Below are 17,885 nucleotides of genomic sequence, written 5' to 3' on the forward strand. Positions count from 1 at the left end.
ACAAGCAGTCAGCGTCTTGATGCAAGCGGCTGGCTTTGTAAAGGACTGAGTAGTCAAATTCTCGAAGGCGCAGTGCCCAACGGCCAAGACGGCGTGGAGGGTCTTTCAGGGACGAAAGTCAGCACAAGGCGGGGTGATGAGTGATGACTGTGAATGGCCGACCGTACAAATAAGGACGAAATTTTCTCGACTGCCCAAACAAGTTCCACCCTTTACAATATTAGCAAATTTACCACTCATGTCATGTGACTCTACTGGGGTCATTTTTCTTTTTTAAGGGGCCCTGCAACATTGCCAGAAAACGCTGCTCGACTCTCTTCAGAGCACGCGAGCCAAACATTAGGAAGGAGCACGTCGACTGACATTTACAATTAAGTTTCAAAAGCGGTCAGCTAGAAATCGTTCCACCTCCTTTCTAGCAGATGGTGCCATATACCCAAATGACCAGGTCATAAACTGAAATTCACAACATTGTGAGCTACATAGTATTGAGGCCACCACATGCGCGCTAAGAGAGTGCCGGGCCTCACTTTGAGAAGGTTGTAGTGGACAGGGTGGGTTGCCGGAACGTCAGGGTTACGTCGAACCCGGTCTCTTGTGGTAGCGTGGCGTAACTTCGAGTGGAGGAAACGAACGCTGACAACATGGGGATACGAAAAACAAACAGGTTTATGGCACTATTTAAACTTATTTACAGCATAGAGAGGTTGGGAGTTTCACAAACCACGAGCGTGGTGGTTGAACTGTTACATGATTCAAAGCTTTCGAATCTTGCGTTCCTCTAAATGGCGCTCTCTAGAGTAGGCCGGGTGGCTCATTATAAATAGTATGCTCTCCCCAGATCCCTAGATCAGGGAACACGTGCAGATGCTGCTGTCCAATCACAGATCACACACAACTGGCGAGGGGGACGAGCATGCACGGCCCACGTGAACGTCGAATATGCACGTCCACGTGAACGTCCACGTGAACGTCCACCGCAGTTTACCGAAGACATGGCCTTCCTGCAACCACCCTAGAGCACCTACTGTTCCCTTCTCGTCCCCATCTACCAGCACTCCGGAGCCTGGTGGAGTTCCTGGACGAGACGGGAATCGTGGCCTATCGCTGAGGATGGGGCCCTTGCCACCCCTTCCCTTGCTTCTGGACTGCTGCTTCTGTTGATGACGACCGTTCCACTGCTCAATTAATCTTTCCTCTTCTTTCCACTTTTCTCCCTTTTCCCTTCCCCGCAGGCACTGCGCCGTGCTCCCGACCGGGTTACAGAAATTAGGTGCCTTTTCTCATCTTCTAACCACTACCACCAATATTGAGGCATGATCAGTGCACTGCAAGGTGGCGCCAGCGGGGCTCTTCCTCGTCGTGTGCGTGACGCTGGCCGAGGGGTCCCAAGTTCATGACAGCATACATCAAAGGGTCCGCCGATCTGTTCGCTCAATTAGCGGGGCGATTTGCTGCGGCCGCCGTGGTCTCTTCCAAGGAAGATGCTGTATTTGTTGTCCTCTCTCGAACGGCTTACGGCGTCGTGGCGACACGACGTCTCACCCTCCGGCTAGCAGGGACAATACCTGGCGGGCATAGGCAGCCGGCCGGTCGGCTACTTGTTTGAGGATTAAAAGAGCGCCGCTCCCTCGTCAGCTCTGGCGTCGGTCACAACAAGGTATATTGTTGTCCCATATTTTCAACTCACTTTTCCAGAGTAAATCACCTCTTTTTGAAGAAGCGTATATATAAAGTAGTGCCCAGAGAAAGGGATAGGGTGCTCCACCTGAACAGAGTAACAACTCTGGCCGAAACAGATTAGCAGGACCCTTTTGAAGGGAGTAGTCCTACACATCAATAAAAAATAGCAGAACTGTGGGCCAAATTACTTTTGGAAATTTTCATCATGCGCAGATTGTTGTGGTGACTAGTTAACGCGCACTATGACAACAAAAAAAAAGCTAAAGCTGGGAAAAAATGATGGTTGAGTGATACCGAAACTATAGGCGTGCGCAGGGTTTTCTTTCAAGAGAGGGAGAGAGGGGGAGGGTAACGAGGGGTTCAAAAGAGTGCACCCTCTGCGTATTATGTCGATGTGTCGGGCAGATTTTGCACCCCACCGATGATGATGATGATGATTTGATGATGTTCCCTTTTTAGCGGGCGAATGTAGTTGCACCCTAGCATATAAATCAGAGACAAAAAAAAAACCACACACAAAATCACGCTCTTCTCGAGCTCGTAACCGCTGCTACACTGTCACTGCACTGCGCCACCAAGTGCTTTCGCTCGCTGCGAGGCAACCACTGCCCTGCAGCACTCGAGACGCCGCATGGTCTCCTTAACTGCTTGCGGATTATTCACACCACCCTCACCCGCAAAGCCCAGCGCTGTGTGCAATGGCTCCGTCCCCGGGAGGCCTGTTTGACCGCACTCGAGCACAATGTGCGCGATTGTTTCCTCCGCACTGCCACCCTTCTAGTTACGACGCCCCCTCTATGGGTGACTAAGAAAACGGACCCCCTCTCCCCCTCCGTCAGCACGCCTACGCTCAAAACACGACGACCTCGTCACGCACCTCAGAATGGGAGTTTGACACGCTGCCGCATCATCACACTTTCAAACGTCATGTGCACTTGTTTTCGTTTTCTTTTATTTCATGTTTTGGGTTAGTGATCTGTTATAATTTTCTTGTTCTTATTTTAGTCTCTTTAAAAACGCGAAAGTCAAATAGAGTGTAATTGATTTGTTTCGTCCTTCGCGAGATAAGAACGTCAATGCCACACGTGTTGCAATGCAGTAAACGAAGTTAGCGTGACCTAAATTATGTGCGACATTGGCATTTAGTTCGCTAAGTGGTTAGTCATTTCCGCGCAGAAAACGCCGCACTCGTGAAGTGCACGCTGAACAATTCAATTGTCTTTGTCATCCCCTTGGAACTGTTTGTTCATTCTTGATCACGTTTGGCGACTGGGTATACAACGGTAATACTTCACTGTAGCCGTACACTCTTAAAAATAAAGGTCGGCATATTCACTAACTAAATACTGACCATTCACTTGTCACATAAAGCACTAGCCTCTTAGTAAGGGAAGGTAGTAAAATGCAGGTTAGCGAAAACTACTACCTAGTTAGTAAGTGAACAGTGCTGACTCGAGTGGTTTGTCCATTACCAAGTTGTTACAAACCCCCGCAAATAGAAGTTGAAGCTCATTCTGTTAAAGGTCCATGTGCGTTGCCATATTCAAACGTTGCTATTATTATGGTATAGGACAAAAAACGAATTGACATGACCCTTGTAGAATAATTAATGGGTTCTAACTACGTGTGTAACTTTACTGTGGCAAGTGCAAATCACAGCAACATAAGAATTGACCACATGATCATATGACCAAATCAGATTCACATACGATCATACATACGTGAATCACATATGCTCATGTGGACTCATATGATCATACGATATGCTCATATGAGTTCTCATACTCTCATGATTATATGCAAGTATCAGTATATGAGTTCATGTGAACGGATCACGAGAACACGCATGCATGCACAAGTAAATCTTTAAAAGCATTGGATATAGCAGATTTCTACTGTAGCAGTAGCTTGAAGGCTATATATACCCTGTTTTGGAAACGCACACCGCGTACTGGTTAGCAGTCACATAATTTATAAGATCACTGTTGTTTTCTGCGCATCACCATGTTCCTTTCTATTTGGTGATGTGTGTGCCATTACGTTGCACGAAACTTCGATTCCAAGGTAGTCAATAAAACAATAGCTTGCCTAAATTTTGCTTATGATGTTACCATTACGACAAAATGTACTGAGGTATTTACGAAAGATCTCGCAACGTAGGTGGCTTAGTAGTTGCTCAATTAATAACATTAAGAAAGGTTCCCTGGTTAGTAAGGGATAAAGTTACTAGCTGTACTAGCTGGTGGCTAGAAAAAAATGCCGTGAACGTAGTAAAATACTCCGGAAACTATTTAACACACGTGTTTACTAACTGATTACTAACTTTATTTTTATGAGTGTACCGTGCATAAGGCTTCAGGGCAGCATGCACCGTGAGTGACGTTTGTAGAGAGAAACTATATTAATTGGTGTAGAATTCAATCACGATTTGAATGTAGGCTAGTTTCGATCATGGTCGAATATATGAGGTCTTTACCTATTTAAGTACAAAATTCCGGAGCTAAAAACACGGACAATAAACGTTCTAAGTGCCTTACAGTGCGCTGAAACTCACTGAGAGGTGTTGGAAACGCAGATCTTCATTACAGCGAAAGCTGTTATGAGATCACTTTTCGGGTCACGCGCAGTTGCATGTTGTCCGCCGCCGCCGCCGCCAGTGTCCGTAACCACATCGCGTGAAATTAGAAAAAAAAACCCTTGCACAAATGACGCAGTAGGGCTTGAACCTAGGTCCGCTAGGTACCAGCCTAATATTCTACCACTGAGTTACGCCGGTACATGCCTGTCAAACCAGTCAAAGAGAGAAACAAGAAAAAAGGAAGGCAGGGAGGTTAACCAGATGCTAGTATCCGGTATGTTACCCTACACTGGGGTTGGAGAATAGGGGGCTGAAAGAGAAAGAGAGAGTTAAAAAACAACTAAGAGAAAAACACCGACACACACGCACACACAAATTCAGTCCATTCAGAGGCGTTCCGACAGGCCAGTAGTTCGCAAGAAGCCCAGTATTGCTTGCAGTAACCTGTCAACTTGCCTTAGGCAGGCATGACCTAGCACCAATGGCACAGAGGGGCTCAAACCCGGGTCCGCTGGGTGACAGCCCAGTATTCTACCACTGAGCTACACCGCTTTTTTTTGCTTTATTGCCTGCTCATAGGCGCGTACATCAAACGACAAGCACAACAAAAACAAGCAGTAACAGTTCGGCACAAACTCAAATTGCCAAGGGCTCTAAACCTCGACAGCCACTCAGGTACGATCTCCTGAGTTTTCTGCAGTTCAACAAACTTGGTCATTCGTTCACGGAAGTACATTAGTGCAGGCCGTGCATACTGATCGCAATAAAAACCCGCCGTACTGATGTGGGCTTTACCTGGATATGTGGTAAGCACGAATGACATGACCGGTGCTGAACGCGGGTATCTTAAGGAGGTCATTCTAAGCGTACGGTTTTTATCTGTTAGATTTTCCAATGAACATTTGTTTTCAGCGATTCGCACAAAGTTGTACAAAGATGTGCGTGGTGTTGTTTTACCTGAAACCATGTACCATGCCAAGTACACTGGAGGTCAAGGGCAAGATGTGCTTAAACGAGTGAAGAGAATGCAAGTGGCTCCTGCCGTGAAGTCCTTTTTTATTAAGCTTCACACAGGTACTTTATCCATCAGGACATTTGAAGCACACTGCGGTTTTTACTGACCCGGTTGGGGGACAAATTACTTTATCTGTGAAAAACCGGAAACTATATTTAGGCAATGTTTCCTTACATTGCTGGGAAGGGGTATATTTTTGGGATGTACTTCAAATGCATGACGTTAAAATAAAATTATCTTTAAATTCATATGGTATAAGATTTCTGCCAATTGTGGACGAAGAAGGCCTTTTGATTTGATTATTCTATGTGGTTTTCATTGAGCTACACCGGTGCTTCTGAGTTGATGTCAAACTTGCCTTAGGCAGGCTTGATGTCGGGAAAGCAATCGCGTTAATACGACTAATAAAGCGTTTTACAACAGCCAAAGAACAACCAGTCGTCGCACAATGCGAATAGCGTAACGAGTGGGCCGTCCAATGCTCCAACCCATTACAAAATCTTGTTCTTGTTTCCCTATTAACTGTGGCGCATACCCACTTCAGCCTTAATTCCTCATAATCGTCAGCCACTGCATGGACAATTGGCACAAAATTCTTTGCAACTGTTTAGCGGATATACCACGCTTCTCAGAAGAATGACGAAACATAGCATAGCGAATGCCAGCCTACTACCCAAAAGCTTATTATTAATGCCCAAGTCGGTGCTAAGCAAATTTGCTTGCAGTAGTTACCCAATGAGTGTTTTGAAAAGGCTCTGAAAGGCCACTCTTCTAGCTTTCCCTGCGACTGTGCTGTGCCTATATACCGCGCATGCCTGGCAAATTATACTAATCATCTCCAACGCCACAACTGACAAATGCACTACCCTCTATTGCATATACGTGTGGTTATTAATGAGTTGTCATAACTCACGATATGCCTACTCATCGATATTTATATTCAGAACAGGAGTACGATTGCATTTTACTTTCCCATGCCAGAAAAGTACATGGACACTCCACTCTCTCCGATAGTTGGAGCATTAAGCATGATTCACTCTGTTTTCATACAGAGAGAACGATGCATTTCACTCCATCTGGTGGGTTCGAAGAAAAAGTGTTTGAGGTCATTGCACACTCGTGACGTAAATGATTTCTCCCTGCCGTGCCTCTTTACTTATCTTTCAGAACACTCGTCAAGAGGAGAAAACTGAGAAAGCGGTTACAGCATGCGACAGATCTATGTGACTCAGCTCATACTTGACGGATTCTATAAAACCCTTTACGGTGGATTCGTGAGGCAACAAGTTCCTTTAATGAAGCCATTTGGTAGTTTTGTTGAATAGTGTGGCTGGGTCCCTTTAATTCTAGAAGCCACTTTGACGACAGCATGGCCGACAGGCTCACGTCTCATTGGTTATAGTTGAAGGTGGGTCTGCAGGCCGGAAGTTGGAAGAACGGCCCAGTGTCTGTAAGGGGAGAAGTGAACGGGGGTTCTCAAGAACTTTGTGGTCACGGCTGACGCGCTTCTCACCCTCTTAGTTTTTCACGGCTGGCCGCACGTTTTACGCAACATTTATATAACCAACCTAGAGCGAAACAGATATACGCTTTCATCTACAGCGAATTAGATGCGCTGAGACAGCCTGCAAAAAGAAGCTACGAGTTTTGGTGATGAGCGGGCGTCTATGGGAGACGCATCTTCAGTTTCGGCTTTTCTGAAGACCTCTCTGCATCATATCGGTTCGCTCTCTCTCTCTCTTCCTCACTCTCCCTATAACGTGCCCTCAGCTTTGTCCGTTTGGCCGCCGAGTAAGTGAAGCCTTTCCCGCCGATTCGGCAACTCCGTGCATTGTTATTAGTGGCACAAAATGGGAGCTCATGTGCATCACGCACTTTGCAGTGAACTTTCTGCATAACCGTTTCCAACCGGTTCCTCTTGCTTCGTCACCGCGAAAAGCAGAGTCAGCCCGATTGAATCGTGTTTGTGCCTTTCACCTGACCTTGCTCCGATATGCGCATGTTCTGCAGTGCTCCGCGGCTCGCTTTGCAGCACTATAAGATGCACCGCGTCAATGCAGCGTTGCTATACCGTGCCGCCTATTTTCGGAGAAGGGATTCGCGCGGTTGGGCTCGCTCTAACAACTCGCCGATTGCTTCACGATGTGCCGCTGTCGCGTTTCTTTCTTTTTCGTCTCGTCTTTACCCATTCGCTAGTACTGCATGCATTGCGGGTGCATTGCATTGTGACTCGGCATCATACAGAAGGCGTGGCGCGCGCCCCCTTTCGACGGGACACCAACGTGCTGCTGGCGCGCCTGAGCATCCGTCGTCGACGTCTATACCAAATAAGCAGTGCGTTTATACACCAATACCTTGTGGTGCGGCACTTGCATGCGATTCCGGTCATGCGTGTTTTTTTTTTCATTTTTTTTCGCTTTACGTCACGTAATGTGCCAAATCACGGAACAGCAAAAGACACAAACTTCCGCAAGGGGGTGTAGAGATTTTAATTATCAAAACATGATCTATATTTATTTATTTATTTATTTTATTTACAAGATACTGCAGGCATGGAGCCCAAGCAGGAATGGTACAGGCAGTAAGGCAATCAAGCCAAGCATCACACAGCATACAATAATCCAATCATCACACACATACAACAATAATGCAACCAAGCTTATCATAACAGCAATGAATTAAGTGGGATTGCGAGAATCGCATTTTTTTTTTCAAAAGAAACATTAGTGAGTGCTCTATCGTTCTCTGAAATGCGAGGTTATGGCGACACAGGCTGAGAAATCCGGCGCTAGAAGAAATCTACCTGCACTCCCAGAAAGCTGGGCACCTATCCCGACTGCGGCGGCTGCATTTCCAATGGAGGCGGAAATGTTGTAGGCCCGTGAGCTCAGATTTGGGCGTACGTTAAAGAACCCCAGGTGGTCGAAATTTCCGGAGCCCTCCACTACGGCGTCTCTCATAATCATATGATGGTTTCGGGACGTTAAACCCCACATATCAATTAATCAAAGCTCGGCACCGAAGGTAGGCCGTTTCGAGAATCACGGCATCGCTTCATTTTGATTTTGACGCATATTGCGAGTACACACTCCATCAGCTTTGTCCAAATAATGTGGCTTTGCATTGCCTACAGGATAGGACGCACCTCACCTATAGTTTTGAATGCAAATAACCGGGCTCAGAACTGAGGGACTATAGGGAATTGAATGGAATGTATTGATGTAAAATAATTTACAAATGTATAATATTGTCAAAAATTTATTTGAATCCGTAGAAGAAAAGAATGACACAACCGTATTATTTGCATTTAAAATCAATTGTTACGAACCAGCCCAAATGACCCGGTTTTCCTACATTCACTATAGTTATGTGCTGCCTGTGAGATCAGCCCACCGTTTACCACGTTAAGATGCACTTGATGACTCAGTCATGTGATGTCACTATAACACCATACACTCTAAAAAAAAAAAAGAGCGAGTAAAAAGGGTGTCTTTTTGTCCCACTACAATAATCGTCATCTATATTGCGTTCTATCCTTGCGCTATCGCACCGCGCCCGGTACATTCAAGTCACGATCGACATGCCCATTATCAGGGTTACACTGCATTCTCGGTAGGAGAGTGGCCAGCGCCGAGTTTTCAAGAAAGGAAGCGCACGCAAGCCTGATGACGATTATTGTTGTGGGACAAAAAGACACCCTTGTTACTCGATATTTTTTTAGAGTGTCGTCGTCATCGTGATGTCACATACTATATGGCGATCTGTGACATGATTGATTGATATGTGAGGTTTAACGTCCCATAACCACCATATGATTATGAGAGATGCTGTGACGTGTTGATAACGTCTTGTGGTAAAGCCATCACATTTTTTCGCCTCGCTCGTGTGGTTGCTGACGCGATACGGCAGTCAATTCGCGTTTATTGAGGCCTCTCAGTCTTCCGTCTTGATAAGCAGGTCGTGAACGCTGTCTATATAGCATGAACGGCCAATAATAAACGCGCAAATTGTGGTCGTGCTAGGAGAAAAAAAGTATATTTGAGGCGGCGATGACCTTACGATAAGTGCTGGCCAACGATGCTCACCTGTTGCCTCGAAATGCGTTTACGTAATCTCATAAGAAGGATGCGTGCCGCGCAGTTCTCCGAGAAATGGCGCATTGCATGAACACATTCGGGACACTGCTTGTGCGTTAGCACCGCCGTCGATCGCGATCTGAGTGGTCTGTGGCGTGCGCCACGTGCTCGCGGGTACGTTGGAAAACCAGATGCGTGACGAAAATGTTGTCATCTTCTCGCGAAACGCCATGTCGATGATGACAAGCTTTGTTTTTGTTTTTTTTTGTTTTTTTTATGCGAAGCACGTCAAATTTTTACGATGGCGCACTGTCTCGACGACTGCAACACCGTCTCAATTTGGCAGTTACAACAAAACGAAGCCCACAACCACGCATGACTGCGCATGTTCCAAACAACACCTCGCGGCACGCAATCGCGTAGCTCGGACCACATGCACTCGGACGGCGATAGTTAAAATCCAGTTTCGAGGCTGTTAAATTTTCCCGGGGCTGAAGTGGAACAAGATAAAGGTATCGTACGCAAAAATAAGTCTGAATGATAATGTGGCAGCGTGAACTTGATTGACTATACAAGAAAAAAAAGTTGATGTACACACACCTGTTTTCGTGGGATCAAACATAGCTTGCGAGCGTTTTTTGTTTAAAAAAAAAAACGCACGAAGAAGGGTATACACGCTAGGACAAGCGCTATAATACTTGTACGCTCTGGTGTGCTTGTTCTTGCGTCTCTTCATTCCTGACATCTGCACTGTTTGTGCGGCATACTATATATAACACGTCATGATGCAACCATAACTATCGTCAATCTAGACATAATGATTACAGATGAGTTATGAGTGTAAGCGGGCCTCGCATTGCAATGGGGATCACCGAGACCGATATTCAAACTCGATACCTCACAGTTTCCAACAGCAAGCCTAAACAGATATTTGCTGAACCACTGTCGTGCATATATCGCTCCGACCGGATTTTTTCAGCCGAAGTTTATGACTCGCGATATACACTGTTCACAGGACCAACCGACCGACAGATTGACTGAAAGATACGCAGAAGGAGTGACTGATTTTGGACAAGGCATCAATTTATGATGTTATAATAGAAACGGAAAGGGCTGAAATTTTAGCTGCTGAATTTAAAGACGTGGTTTCGAATCCCGGCGGCGGCTGCTAAAGTTCACTGGGGGCGAAATGCAAGAACATTTTCGTAGTTAGATTTGAGTCCATCTAAACGTCAGGCCCATGTACTTCGATTCAGGTACCCGTTAATGAACACCAGATGGTCAAAATATACAAAACCTATCATTAGCTGCTCCCCCCCCCCCCGTAATCATATCGACATTTTGGAACGTGAAACCCTCACAGTTATTATTATCAAGCGCATTTTAAGGAGCCCGGCTGGGGGTCGGAATCCGTCTATCAGTACGTAACAACCCACCAAAAGTAATGCCCTGAAATGCATTTAGACAAACCTCGGTTCTTTAAACAAGTGACCTGAGTTGTCACACATGAACCTTTCTGCGTTCCACCCTGATCAAAATGCGGCCGTTAAGGTCACCGCACTCGGCCTATGCACTGCACCAAAATAACTATGGCTCGATACTATCAGCACGCCGCATGGGCCTTTCTACAGGCACAACACCTCGCATTAAGGTGTTACGTCTATAGATACGAAACACCGTGGTGTCCTTGAGGCATGCTGGGAACACGTGGTTTTAATTGGTCACTCAGGAGAGAACGTATGCGTTTGCTCGTAAAAGCGAAAGTGCGATTATGATCGCCAGACGAACGACTGACAACAAATAGCTTATCGCGTTATCTCATCGGGAATTTCATCTTGGCTTCGTGGCTGACGGTATTCTGAGTGAGGTTCCTTTAAAAATTTATTATCTGCATTCTCACACGGGTGTTTCACTGAGAACAGTGCCAGGTAGCACGCGAAAAGTTATTTTTTTTACTACCAGACACAAATACAAAATGACTCGTTAAGACAGAACAGCCACCTAGAGGGGCACCACGTTTACACACACACACACACACACACACACACACACACACACACACACACACACACACACACACACACACACACACACATACGCATATATATATATATATATATATATATATATATATATATATATATATATATATATATATATATATATATATATATATATATATATATATATATATATATATATATATATATATATATATATATATATATATATATATAATCTATCGGGAGTAGGGTGAATAGAGGAAAGAAAGAGGAAAGAAGATAGCAAAAAAGCGGCGAAGCCTTGGACAAAAATAAATACACACACACACACACGTGAACAAACCATATATAAACGCTGGAGCCGAAATCTGTTTGGTCCATAAATGTCAGGGTTCAATGGGCCTGGTCGCGTCGACAAGCACAACCTCTTGAAAAGACGAAATCCATGGTCGTGCACCTAAATCCAAAATATTTATATTCCTTCATCAGGAAATCGCGAGCAGGAAAAACTAATGTTTATAAGGTCTAACCGGGGCTAACCACTCCGTAAGCGGCAGTAATAATCAGTTGACAAGATATGAATAAAAGGGTAAAGTGTACCACTGTCCATTTGTATTATGTGCGTCCAACTGCGGCGGCTCTTTATATGACGTAAAAGTTACGATGGACCTATTACGAATTCAGATGGCCGTTCGCGAAGAGAGGCGATGTGCCGCTGCAACGAGACATGCAGGCGTCAATTAGGTTTTCCTGTGATGTTTTCTTTGTCAAGAAGAATCTATTGCCGACTGTTGTGCACTCGCACTCAGCATCATTCTCGCCGGCCGTCTTTCGACGCTGGCGTTTGATTTCGTGCACAGAAGCGGCATATCTCCATCACGTTCCTTCGTTTCGGCAGCGAAGTAGCAACGAGGCGTCCATGCGTCGCTCGGATGCACCAAGCAAGTATACCCTGAGCGTGACCCCTTTTGACGATTGATGTCGCGGTCATTCGCGTGCAGTACAGGTGAAGGTGAAGTATGAATGTGCGCGTCTGTGTGTTGTGGAATGCGCGCGTCCGTGGAGTCATTGTTGCCACATGTGCGTGTGTGAGTGTGTGTCGCAACGTTGGAATCTTGGTGATCTCTTGCTATATGCGTTGTGCTGCTACACGCACGGACGATGCGCGGGAAAAATTCGAACTTTGTTACGGTGCCTCAGATATGCGCAATAATTGCTTTTTAATTGACAATCGCACACTTATGAACGCTAAACCTTGAGCAATATTGGTGGGCGCTGCGAATGGGGTTGGCCGTTTGGTGCCATTTGAGTTATCGTTAGGATGAACAAACAGACGAACGTACAGACAGACATACCAAACTTTTTTCATCGGAGGTCCCCCCCACCCCAAAAAAACTACCATCTTAAAAAAGCGTCCACAGAACCTGCTAGCACGACACAGCACGAAAAAAACTGGGTGGGGAAAATGTGCAGTGGCGTAGGCATTATAAAGCGAATTTTGGTCATCCGGTGTGTGTGTTCGTTTGTGTGTGTGATTAATTTGACGCACCCCGCCGCGGTGGTCTAGTGGCTAAGGTACTCGGCTGCTGACCCGCAGGTCGCGGGTTCAAATCCCGGCTGCGGCGGCTGCATTTCCGATGGAGGCGGAAATGTTGTAGGCCCGTGTGCTCAGGTTTGGGCGCACGTTAAAGAACCCCAGGTGGTCAAAATTTCCGGAGCCCTCCACTACGGCGTCTCTCATAATCATATGGTGGTTTTGGAACGTTAAACCCCACAAATCAATCAATCAGTAATTTGACGCGTGTCAATTGGCGCAGCTGTGTAATCTTAACAGAATCGATTTGCACCCGCTCGGAATTATGTGCCAGGTTGAAGTACCCGATGCGTAAGCGCTCGTCTCAAGTGACCGGGGTGTCTCGCTCAAGCTCTATGCACGAACGCCTTGAACGAGAAACACCGTGCGAGGTTTTTCACATTACGAAATGACACGTTCTGTGCTGATCTTGATCAATGCAACAATCACGGTCAATCCCGATCGATCGCATCTGTCGTGATCGTTACTGAAGTGACGCCGCTAAACACACCATTGAGCGAAAAAGAAAAATATTTTGTTTTTTAAAACGTAATATTATGCTTAAGAATATCTTATTAGATATTTTTACCTTGGTCTTGTATCAGATCTGTGACGAGTGGAAGCCAGTAAAGAAAGACCGTTTATTCAAACAAGGAACGCGTATATATAGTATTCAGCATGATAACCACGTGTGGTCATTATCTAAGATTAGTTTCGTTGACGGTGGTGCATGCATGCGCATGGCTTACAAACATTGCTCGATAGATACAGGTCTAACGTGTTAATTTTCATTTCGCTTGTATTGCGAGCAGTATTACATAAACATAATTTGTTTATGTTACATTGCAGTAGAGTGCCGTGAGAGAAAACGTGAAGGATGCATTGCACCTGTGAAAGCGAAGTCTGTCACACAATTCACTGGGCACGCCTTCGAACAGACACATTCATAGATTCAAGTGACCCTGTTTCAGCAAAACTAGATCTCGCTTTGCTTTGGAAACGTTGAATATTGAAGAGCTGACAACATCATGGCAACACTACTGAGTGCGAAAAACGAATTCCCCTACAGCTGTTAGTCGCCGCCACTTTAGCCAAGTATACATCGCCTTAGCATTTATTTAACGACAGGGTATGCATTGACCCCCACTGTTATACACAATGTGCAGTATGTAATTTTATTTCGTTAATAAAATGAACATTGGCGTTTACCTCAAACACGCTTACAAACACGGTGACGCGAGACGCACATTCAGTATTTACGGCAGCGTAAGAATTAAAATTCACGAATACAATCTCAGATCACTTCTCCATTCTTCGCTTTGAGTCATAGTTGTCATTACAGCAGATAGTGAAAAAACCTGGTTGTTAAAGTTTTGTAAAACAGCATACAAATTGCAAAGGACCTTACGAAATGTGATTAAGGCCCTGTTTTGTTTTGTGAAACCGTAAAAGAACGATTAATTTGTTAAACTTTATCTTAAACGTGCCATTGTTTGTTTTAGTACCACTATAAGTACCACACAGAAACATTGCTTTTGAGCAGAGAGTTTCATACAATAATATAAAACTCTATGGGTGCAATTTAAACACATCTATTGCTAAGATTTGATTTATATGTGGGGTTTAACGTCCCAATACCACCAAATGACAGACGCCATAGTGGAGGGCTCCGGAAATTTCGACCACGTGGGGTTCTTTAACATGCACCAAAATCTGAGTACAAGGGCCTACAGCATTTTCTCCTGGACCGAAAATGCATCCACCGAAGCCGGGATCTGCGAGTCAGCAGCCCAGTATACCTTAGCGACTAGACCACGCCGACTCGCTCGCTGGATTCCGTGCCGACCGGTTGTGCCCTCGCGATCTCCGACGTCAGCGTAGCTCAGGCCAACTGGGCTGGCCCTACGTCATCTCCTGGCGCTGAACTCCGACGACCGCGTAGCTCTGACCTACTGGACTTGCCCTACGTTATCTCCTGACGCCGACAAGAGCTCTCGCAAGTGATGCCCCGTCCTCGGACTCCTGTGATCGTGTTTCCATCTTTCCTATCTCTCTTATACCTCACATGTCCTCACTCGCTGTCCCAGCACATTTTTTCTCCCTATATATACCTTTGCTCCTATCCTTTCAATGCCTCCTCACCCCCATCTCTTGTGAGCTACTGTTGAGGTGTCGGACCCTGATGCAGACAGTTACGGGGCTCACTTTTCTCTTCTTTTCCCTCTTATAACCACTTCCCCTCAACTGCGTGCCGTCACAAGTTTTTTAATCGAGATCTGGTTTCCTTGCCTCTATATCAATGAAGTATTGCAAGATAAGGGTTGTATGCGTGAAAGCTATTGTCATTGTTTAGAAACTACTTCCTTTTTAGCGCGGAGGGATAGAAAATAAGGAAGTGCGGCCTCGTGAGTGGAACTTATATTTATTCTTATGTTGTCATCGACTATAAGCATCCGGTGTTGCATTCATTATGTAACAAGTGCCCTAATTAGCCTCTGAAGCTATTTACTATTTCATTCAGATACGATAGAAAATATGCTAATCCTTCATTCACAGTGTGAGAGCCAATGGCTGAGCAAATCGACCACACGAAAGGTAGGAAGGCTAAGCAGTCGACAATAGCATTTGCTCTCCTGCAAGAGACGTTATAAGATATAAGTCAGAGATGATATCTCGAGTAAGCCTATTCAAATTACCACTCTTTTCTGTTTGTTTCACCCTCCTGATGGCTACCGCGAATAGTCGCGCATCTAGCTCGTTGTCTAGCTCTTTGCATAGGTGGGTGACTTCCCAGTTCCGGGTATAGCCATGGCTCGAAGCCAACGCCTGTACCAGCCGGAGCTAGTCCTTGATACAAGAATATTTAAAATTATGTCGATACAGGCGTTAGGCAGTCACATGATCACGTGTATGCGGATACGCTGCGTCTTCTCGCTTGTATTTGGTCTATGTGTTTGCACTCAATATTATTATGAATATATTCCAACCAGTGGTTCCAACTCGGCCAACTAGCAAACATTTGTAAGCAGAGCTTTGAAGGCGTGAACTTTTTTTTTTCTGCCGCTTCGTTTTGATGCTTGGAAATGATATCGAATGCCGTAAGATTAACGATAGGTTATCGATTCTCTGCGCATTTTGATTAGCTTTAAGATAGTGACTGAAATACAGACGAGCTTTTCGAAAGAGGAGAAAGTAAATCTTGCTTCCTATATGCTGACGTGTGTTGAAGTTTCAGCGCGAAATTTAAAATGAAATCTTGAGTCTTCGTTTTCTTTTCTCATAATCAACTTGTCATGACGAAATAAATACATCATATTTCTCAAGTAACATTCTATCAACCTTCAGTATTTCACATAAGTACCCTGTTGAAACATCACTTTGCGGGGCATTCTCAAAATTACGCTAGCAGTTGTCTTCCGCGTTCTCAAGCGACGAACCTTGGGCACTGAGCGACACAAATGAATTACCGCCCAGAAGATATTCTGCGAATCCAGTAACCATTCGTTATTTCAAACGGTGCCTTGCGTCCAGTTGAAACGGTATGCAACACACAGTCATGCACCTTGCTGCAGTTTGTATGGTCTAATAGGTTTAACCGTTAGTGCGACGACGTCGGCTCTTCACTGTACCTCGTGTATTTGCTTGTAATTTGTCGACCTTGTTGCGCAAGCACTCCTTGCACAGAATGAATTGCGTCTCGCGGTTTATGCTTATCCCTTCCGGCAAGTAGCTGAAAGACCTGATTATGCTTTAACTAACTGCATGCACTTAGTAAACGACCGGAACTGTTCTTTGATTATTTCAAATTAAAATGCGACGCACAGCCACGGAAGTAACGAAGGTTAAAAAATATTCGCGAGCCGTTATTCGTCGATACTGGTCACGTAATGGAGACGTACGTTCTCACAACGACGTACCTGTTCTGTCCTCCACCATGACTGTTTTTTTTTTTTTTGCATTTCCGGCTCGTACGTGCTACGACAACGTCGAACGATTGGTTAGGATACAAAGAGTAAAAAAAAAGCATAATTCTAGGAACGCAATCAATCCAGGTGCGAAGGTTATGCAGACACCGTGTTGCCATCGATTCAAACAAGTGCTTGGCTTATCCCATGATGTTCATGAATTCAAATATCCAGAACAGCTCTCTGACCGTTTGCGTCTTCACGCGTGAACTGCATACCCAGTTTTTCTCACTGGTCTCCTTGATAGATCAGAACCAGAACAGGCTTAACGTTAATCGAACCTGATCAGTACGTCGTCAACGCGAGCAGAACTTGTGGCGAGCATGACTGGACAGGGTATTATTCAAACACAAATTAAAAACGAGAACTTTTCTGTAGACTTCTGAGAAATCACTAACCTGTCTTTTATTTCCTTCTCTTGTAGGACAAGCTGATTTTCTGTTTCGATTGTGATCGTAAATTGTCAACTCTTTCTTTACGCAGACTTTCAATATTGTAAGGATGCTTAGGGCGCAGCCTACATTAGGTTATTCGGCAAAGTTATAGTTGCCGGAAAGGTGTTCATTTCAATAGAATTCAGCGTGGGCGCATGAAAATCTGCATACAGTAAGAGTCTTCCCCCGCCACGGTGGTCTAGTGGCTAAGGTACTCGGCTGCTGACCCGCTAGTCGCGGGTTCGAATCCCGGCTGTGGCGGCTGCATTTCCGATGGAGGCGGAAATGTTGTAGGCCCGTGTACTCAGATTTGGGTGCACGTTAAAGAACCCCGGGTGGTCAAAATTTCCGGAGCCCTCCACTACGGCGTCTCTCATAATCATATGGTGGTTTTGGGACGTTAAACCCCACAAATCAATCACAGTAAGAGTCTTGAAGGCCATCGATGATTTCGCAAGGCTGCTGCGAGTAATGTTCGGCTCGTTTGAAGGACGTTGAAGACATCGTTTTTTAGCAATATATCTGTGAATTAATCGTGTAGGCAATGAATAAGAAGGG

This window comes from Rhipicephalus microplus, chromosome 2, assembly GCF_043290135.1.
Source record: "Rhipicephalus microplus isolate Deutch F79 chromosome 2, USDA_Rmic, whole genome shotgun sequence".
Taxonomy (NCBI): domain Eukaryota; kingdom Metazoa; phylum Arthropoda; class Arachnida; order Ixodida; family Ixodidae; genus Rhipicephalus; species Rhipicephalus microplus.